Genomic DNA, 8,952 nt, shown 5'->3' on the forward strand with positions numbered 1-8,952 from the left:
ATAGTCAGGTGCCCAAATGAACATGTGCTGTAATCATTCCTCTTGTTTATACTGACCATTAAGAGATCCCTGCAAAAATGTATTTAATTATTTGAAGCTTAAGCCATCCAAATTAGTCAAATGCTGTGTTTTTAATGCTAATTTCCCTATTTTTGTTACAATCATTCCACTGCAACTGAAAAGGTAAACACTGCATCGAGACACAAAGGGGGGATTTTTACTAAAAAAGAGGAAGATACTTACTAAAAATGTGGAAGATATCCACTTTATTTAACTAACTCAGGCAGCTGAAGTCTCGTATTATCTTCAGATAAACTTAAAAGTACATTTTTGCTCTAAAACAGGACTGTAGATGTTTGTGGTTTTGGACATCAAACTGTCTGATGAGCGTGTCCGTTGCAGTGATGTCAACCTGTTTCCAGATTTCCAGTAATTACTATGGTGACCACAGTGTTATTGTAACTCATAAACATGATGGTGAAAACTACAATAATCAGACACAAGTTGTTATAAACTGGAATTATACTGTCAGCAGAACCTCTTTATCATTATTCACAGGTCTCAGATCAGCTTCAGCCTCACTCAGGTAAATTGTCCTGAATCAGGATCGCTGTGACCATAAACATGTAAATAATCTCTCAGTGCTTCTGGACATTTGTTGTTTCCTTGGTTTATTTGAAGAATGTTCTTTCCACTTTGTTGATAAGACCCAAATGCTAACAGCTGGACTCAGAGTGCTTCCTAGGAAACCTCTTCACATTCCTTATTTGGTGCATTTCAGTCATGTTTCTAAAGGATCTTTTTAGCTCAGACTGCAGCAATTGATGCTACACTGCAGACCACACACACACACACACACACCACACACACACACAGAGAGAGAGAGAGAGAGAGAGAGAGAGAGAGAGAGAGAGAGATCCCCAGACTGTCTACTTCATGCTGTCATGTGTTTGCTGAGGTCACAAAGTCATGTGTGTTTCTCAAGTTTCTCAGCCGCCTCTCTCTCTCTCTCTCTCTCTCTCTCTCTCTCTCTCTCTCTCTCTCTCTCTCTCTCTCTCTCTCTCTCTCTCTCTCTGTCACACACACGCACACAGTCTGAAGCATGACATACACATACGCTCTGTTTTCTTCTCAACATTTCACTCTCTGCACACACACACACACACACGTTACCATAGCAACAGCTATACATTCATGCATGGCAACATCACACTGTACATAACATACAGCATATTCAAATTAAAGGGGTTCAGTTCCTAGTGTAGCTCGGTTTCCATTCGTTCTGAGTTCACCTTTCATCCCAGCATGCACCTTTCATGTATTCATAAGTTTTAATATAGCTTTTAAAATCCTCAAAGACTCATATTATGCTGCTCCAAAAATATTCCTCCTAGTATACAGTGAATTAAAACTGAGATCAATTTTACAAAGTGTGTTTCAATCAAAGTATGTGTCATGAGATGAAGTTTTAAACCACAAGCTCTTCATTAAAGAGTCCAAAAGAAACAATATGTTCACACCTGTAACATAAGTCAGGTGACCTTAGTGACCAATTTATACTTCTTAACACCAAAAATACCAAAACTGTTTCCTTTGAATAATGTTCATATGTAAATTACTGGCAGCATTCAGTTCCAGTAGAAGTAGTGGTGATACTGCAGTGGGAGGAACAGGTGGACGTGGCTACATCGGTGTATAAAGTGCTCGACTTCATGACCAAAGACTAGGATTCAAATATTGCTCCAGTATTGACATTCTTAACATCGAACCATGCTGCTTTCCTTACCCGGTCCTGACACGGACAACTGTTCACACTCAAATTTAAACTTTTGGGCAAATCGATTTTTTCCAGAGGAAACCCATGCAGGCACGGGGAGGAAATGCAAACTCCACGCAGAAGGGCATGTGGAGTTGAACCTTATGATTCAACAGTGCTAAATTCTGCATCACGATGCCACCCTAAAACATAACAATAATTACCTCAATCATATTTAATTTGCACAACTTGATATTATAGGGAAAACAAATACAAAAAAAATACATTTGGTGGAATAAAAAACATTTTACTAGTTTTTTTTGAAGAGCTTACAACTCAATTTTATGAACTTCATCAGTGGATGGAGGTGGTTTTTTGTGTCCACTAGAAAGGTTAATAATTAATTTCTAGTGAACAATTAGCAGATACATTCTGTTTTAATGTCACTTATAAACACATTGGGTTTGACCATTTGCAAATATGTTTAATAGGAATATTTTGTCAATATGTTGATTTTACATTTCCTCCAAAATATATTTAGCCAATGCAGAGTTGTACATGGAGGTAGTTCTCAGAAAAAAAACAGTGACAAATATGTAGCATAGTATTCAGTTAACTCAACCTGTGCAAAAAAATACAGCTGACACATTTTAATATAAAAATGTTCCTGATGTCATCTGTTCAACCGTGTTCGGCAGGTCTCTGATTCCTCAAGCATTTATTTTACACAAACAAACATTTTATTTACACAATCAACACACACACACAATGTATAGCCTCTGTCTCACACCAGTGTGACTGTCGGTGCTCATGTTTCTCAAAATTCAATCATATTTTTCATTAACCCCGTGGGGATCATCGCCCCACATACACACACACACACACACACACACACACACAGACACACACACACACACACACACACTTCCTGATGATGATAAACATGTTGGAAGTGATTTTTCCATCTGCCTTTCATTCCTTCCACCATCTGCCATCGCCAGCAACTCTGAAAGCCTCAGCTCTGTTTCTGTTAGAAGAATAGCACCCTCCTCCTCCTCCTTCTCTGTGCTGCAGAGAAATTTCTTTTTCCATCCAGAAGATTCACATCAGATCTAACATAGTGGCACCACTGACCTGTTATTGACCCCCCCCCCTTCTCCTTCTCTCTGTAGTGCATTATAAATATATTCTGTTACCTTACAGTATCCATCAGGGACAGAGTACATAGCACATGACACATGATATGTTTCTCCCAGAGCCCCTGAAACCAGCCTTTACCCCTGTTTTACAATATTATCTCACCAGAGGTTTGCTGTGTTGAAATTAGTTTGTGATAATGTGATTGAATACAAATTCATTGAGGAATATGCACCATTTATGCATAATATCAACTTAAACAATAAAGGCCTCCACACATGAGACTTAAAGGAATAGTTTGACATTTTGAGTATTATGTGTTAATTAGTGAGCTGTAGAGGTGGATTTTGTTAGCTTTGGACAGAGCCAGGCTAGCTGTTTCCCCCTGTTTACAGTCTTTATGCTAAGCTAAGCTAACCGGCTGCTGGCTGTTGCATCATATTAGCGTGCATCATGAGAGTGGTATCAATCTTCTCATCTAACTTTCTGCAAGGAAGCAAAGAAGACTATTCCCTTGAGGTCCTTATTGTTTTAATTCATATTTTGCCGAATTAACTAATTTAGAAACAATTAAATTATCAAAAACTTGCCACCAAAATTGAGAATTGAGCCTTTTGGATGTGCCCTGGTGGTCTGGGGCCCCAGGGCAGGTGCCCTCTTCGCTCGGTTGGATAGGCCAGATTAGTTCCAGTTGGTCATGCTAACCGGATTTTAAGTATTTGAGCTCTGGAGGGAACTGATGTTAAACACAGAAACTGAGAACTTGTCTTGTATCACACTCAACTTGTACACTCACTGATAAAAACTTACAGTTGATAAATGTATAAATGTAAATATTCTTATTTTTTATGGTAAAGCCTACTGTAGGTACTCATCAGATAACAATCCTTTTTGGATTGTTTGCTGTCTAACATGTCTATATATTACAACTATGTATAGCTGTCATCTGTTTTATTCATTTATTTATGTAGGTATAGGAAGTTTTGGGGGGTTGTGTTGGAGGTTACAGGTGTTGAAAATGTTCGTATTTGTGTTGTAATTTAACTCCTGATATAAATATTTTCTTAAAAAAAGGTTAGATTAGATAACACGTTACAAAAAGACCTAGCGACTAAATTAAAAATCAACATAAATACAAGTAATCAATTAAAAAAGACCAATAATATAGTAAGTCATGTACCTAAACAGACCAAGGAATTAGGCAATACACATGAAACAAAACCTTAAAATCGATAGACTGAGATTGAGAAAACAAGCAAATTTCACAGCTATGGGCACAATCCAGCCTTTGGTGGCATACAATGTAAAGTGCAGTGTATTTGTTTTATAATGTTGGTGAGTAAAACTACAAAGTTACTTTAAGGAGGAAAACATGCACATCTCATGATTTTGTTAAAGGTTATTTGCATAAATGCCCCTTTCACACACTGGCAGACATTTGTATTTTTTATAGTTCACAATAATGTTACTTTTCACACTGTAGCTGAGCAACATAAACTCTACAGCACTGATTTAAACCCAAAAAGTCACATTTAGCTGTTTGTCTGTCAGTCAGCTGAGCGCAGGAATCCAGAAGTGTTGTAGACTCACGGGGATGCTGAGGGATGAGATTAAATATAGTCTGTAAAAACTGTCTTTTCTCTGATGTTTTGGTTTTTTCCTCAGCAGGGACACTCGTTTGTGTGTATTTGACTGACAGTGTGGGTTCTTGCATGTTCGAGTCAGTGTTTCACCACAAAAATGGTCTATTAATATTTAAAAAGTAAAAGAACAGCTTTCAAGTTTGAACAGAAGGGGAAAGCAGAAAAGCGTTTACTGTAGTAAAGACGTTACACAATATAATGAAGATATCAGGGATAAAGAAATCAACTAAACTGAATCTAAATCTGCTCATAATTTCATATAATGCATAATAATCCACAGAATAACACTGTAGGACTGAATGTAATGCTGTTAAAATTTTACTACATGGAACTCCATTGATTTAATATTCATTTCAGAGAGCAAAGATACTGCAGATTAATAAAACAGGAAGATTCAAAGCAGAGAGCCAGTGATGCTGTTTGTTTAGAAGAAGAGTGGCTCCATCTACAGTCTCAAACTTCAAACAGCACATTTCCACTGAAAAACAGTAGCTGACGTTTGAGTTTAGTGCACAGATGACTTAATCATTGCACATCTACTGCTGGGTGATGAATATAAAAAGAAAAAATGTGGTAGTAAGATTAAAACAGCTTCAATGCTCGATGGCAAAGATTCTTTCAGTTTTTGGATCTTTTACTGGAAAGATGAACATCATTCTTCCAAAAGATATTCCCTCATCTGGTGTTTTTTTAAAAACATGTTGCTCCAAAATCTCCCATAGGTGTTCAGACATCATTTTCATGCTCATCAAACCACTTATTGAGGCCTTGTGGTTGCAAGCATCGTCATTCTGGGACGAGACCACTCTCATGATAGAAGTGCTTCATCCAAGTTGTTTTCCTTTTGCTATCTTGTTCCTATGTTAAGCTCAAATGGGCCTGCTCAGTATTTTTATACATAATGCATCTCCTGTTAAATGCAAAGGAAAAAAAGACTTCCTATTGTAGTACACTATCATTCATTAATTATTTGTGTTCCTTCTTCTGACGCCTGATTTTTTACTTTATAGGGAATTAAATCTTAATTTCTCATTTAGCGTCGTTCTATGAGTGACGGGGGCCTTCATGAACACACATTTTTCTGTTGAAGTTAGAGCATTTTTGGTTATTTCACATAATAAAATTTCTGTATTTGTGTTTCTGTCTGAGCTCTTTTCACTAGTTTTTAAGAGGTCAGAGCAGGACTGAGATGAAGAACCCATTGTTTCAATAATTACTACTAATTATGAGTGTTAAATATGCCACAATTATCATTGTAAACTGCGGATATCGATTAACTCTCAGTTTTTATTCAATTTTTCTTTAATTAACCTAGTGAAACAGCGCCCCTCTGGATAGCAATGTGCGGTAAATGTCAGCTTGTGTGGTGGAAGATGGTATTTTGGTGCTGTATGATGTTAAGGTAGGCCAGGTGAAGTTGATATCCATTGATTAGTGACTTCATACCATTGAGAAACATTGAATGATCAGGAGTCTGGGGAAAAAGAAACTGAAGGGAAGCCTCACACCAATTAGACCAGAAAAAGTTCATGCTAATGATAACAGCAACTGTATTTTTTGTGTTCAACTAGCAGCAATGGAAGGTGAAAAAGACGCTGCTTAAAATAACTGATGGAAACTATGAGAAATTATATGATGTTGTTACTGAACACCATGAAGGACAGAACCCTTCAAATGCCAGCTAAGTGAGTCAAACACGTCCTTCCTCTCACAGATGAGTTTCTGTGTTTGTTTTGCTACTTGTTAAAATATGTTTTATTGGTTTTCATGTGACTGTTTGTGTTGTTTTTATGTTGTTGAATAGGTCTGTCTGAAATAATTTAGAATTCCTAGATTTCACTTTTATATTATCAGTTGTCAAATCTCCTGTTTGGTGTGATCTTTGCTTTGGTTTTAAGTTGATTGTTATCATTGGATAACACGATGAGGAATACTGTATGTAGGCTATGTTTAAATAAGTGGGCGGGCTGTGTACTTTTATGCAACCGTAGCCTTCAAATGTCATCTAGGGACAAGTTTTGTGTGGTTTGTCATATTCTGTGTCTGATCTTTATAGTAAGAAGTCTTGCAATACACCATCTATAAGTAGAAGATAAGAGATGTGTGTAAGTCATGTTTCATTTTGATTTGAACAGTTTAAATGTCATCATGCAGTGAAAACAGCTTCTGTGGTTATTATGTGTGACAGTAATTTAAAAACTTAAACTTTGCTTGAAAGCAGCACAGATACATGTCACACTTTGTAGCTTTTGGAGCATAATGCCATGCTAATCATTAGTCTGAATAATTTTAAGTATCTTATATTCCTACTGTTTGTAACTCTTTTATGTCTCACTCCATCCCTGTTAATGGCCAACTCATGGAGGACATACTGGTTCAGAAGGGGGCATTACTTTACTGTATACATTCAAACAAGTATCTGAACTCCAGATTGAAGTACACGTCACCCCCTCATTACCCTCCCCTCTGGTCTCTCCGGGAACTTTTGAATTGGTGTTCAGACACCCTGTAGAGGAGACATGACCATAGAGGTCAGTGATTTGAACAAAAACATTTGCACTAATTACTTTAATTGTTGCACAAGTAGAAACACTGAAATATTTCAGTCATTCAGTTCAATTGCTTTGCCTTTAATGCACAACATTAAATAACCAACCAGCTGAAATAAATGTGTTTTTCCCCCCATAGATCCTCGATCAGTGCAAGCTGGAAGCCTACTACAGCATCTGCCAAGCATAACAAATAATATTACACATAAAATAAAAAATCACAGTAAAATATATCCCATCCCAGCAGTTTGTTCAAATATTTATTATGCCAATGAATTTATATAAATAGATAATGTGCTTCAATGCAAATCTATGCAATGTGTCGTTTTCTCATATGGGAGACAATAAAATAACCTTGACCCTTGACCTTATGTACCTACTTTGAATACCACAACAACATATGACATGGCTGAGGTTGGTACAGTCATTGGTTTTCCCACCCAATTTAAATTAATACGGCAGTCACGCTGAGTTCAGTGCGAAGTGTTGCTGATCATTTGTAAGATTGGAAATTTAATTTACTTTGTGTAAAGAAAATAAGTGAAAGAAATGTACATTTAGTTAACCAGAAGAAGTTTATTATCTCCATCTGAAGGTAAACAAACAGTCCCTGTCACAGCAATATTTCAACAATATGAAAATCAATAGTTTCTGAGACTTCAAAATTTCAGTTTTTAATAATTTTATGTATTAATCTGCTCCCAAAATGAATTTCAAGAAACATTTAAGAGTACATTTGAAGCTGAGATGCCATAGCCAGTCGTCACAATTAAAAATATTACTGTATTAGAGAAAGTGCAGTGGACTGCAATACTAATAGAAAAAATAAGGTACATTATATTTATTTCATCAAAAGAAAAATATCCTTTAACACGTTTTATGCATTTGCCACATGTCTTCCTCTAGCTTCATCAAAAACTTTTTCAGCACACTATGATAGAGCTTACTGCAAATACTTTTGTTAATTTAGCTGTTAAATAAGGTAATAAGGTACACGTTAAGCCTTTTATTTGATTGCCTAATCATAACTCTTTGTCTTGTCTACTGTGAAATAAGATTTAGATTAAAAAAAAAACCCATCTTGGTTTCCTGTCCTGGCCGCCACCACAAATTACCATGACAAATTTAACCAAAGCACAGCCGCCTTGATTCTGCTTTAGCACGTCATGTTTTTAATCACATGCTTACATCTGACAGGAGACACTATGCAGCAGTCACACACCTTGCAATCTAGTATTTTTGAATATGGATTTGTTGTATGGATGGATGGACACATTGTTTCGGTGGTTATACTCCAAATATGTACTCATATTTATATTCTTTTAGGTTTTCTTTTAACAAGCTGCAACCAACTGAGATTCCCCTCAGGGTTTTATCTTCCTCCTGCAGCAGCTTGCACAGTAGCTGAGTCTGTGCCTTTCATGGATGCTGCTTAAATTGCTCAGCAGTAGCAGCATCTTGTGGTTTAAATGCAAATCACAAGAAAGGCTGTTTACACTTTAGCCTAAAACCTATACAAGACAGATGTTACATTTTAACAGTTCAGTTCATTTTTGTAACAAAGTGGTTGTTATTTTGTGTTGTCATCTGAAAAGCTGAACACTAAACCCAAAATCACTCAGGTACAGTTTGAGTCTGTGATCAAAGAATCAGTTACTGTTCAAAAACAGCACTTTGTGGTCTCTGAAACTGCAGTTCCTGTAATTCCTACTGGATGCTGGCTTATGAGAAAACTCTGATTCTGATTAAATCTATTTTAAAAGTCCCAAATTCTCACTCAAAACTCAGCAGAAAAGTTCACTTCTAATATCTTGTAACTGTTCCATTAAAGAGCTCTTATGAATTAAAGACAAGGATGGATTAAAGA

At 36.5% G+C, this 8,952-nt stretch overlaps 1 long non-coding RNA gene across 3 annotated transcripts; it reads left to right on the forward strand.

Moving 5' to 3' along the window:
• The first annotated feature begins 5,966 nt into the window (after nt 1-5,966).
• LOC137177125 (uncharacterized) lies at nt 5,967-7,451 on the forward strand. Of its 3 annotated transcripts, none has more exons than XR_010925976.1 (4): nt 5,967-6,221; nt 6,593-6,641; nt 6,902-7,067; nt 7,225-7,451. It is a non-coding gene; the product is annotated as an uncharacterized lncRNA (long non-coding RNA). The 3 variants fall into 3 exon arrangements; XR_010925975.1 differs by having other exon boundaries at nt 5,968-6,221; nt 6,917-7,067; XR_010925974.1 differs by having other exon boundaries at nt 5,969-6,221; nt 6,967-7,067.
• Nucleotides 7,452-8,952: the final 1,501 nt, after the last annotated feature.

This window comes from Thunnus thynnus, chromosome 24 (genome assembly GCF_963924715.1).
Source record: "Thunnus thynnus chromosome 24, fThuThy2.1, whole genome shotgun sequence".
Classification (NCBI taxonomy): domain Eukaryota; kingdom Metazoa; phylum Chordata; class Actinopteri; order Scombriformes; family Scombridae; genus Thunnus; species Thunnus thynnus.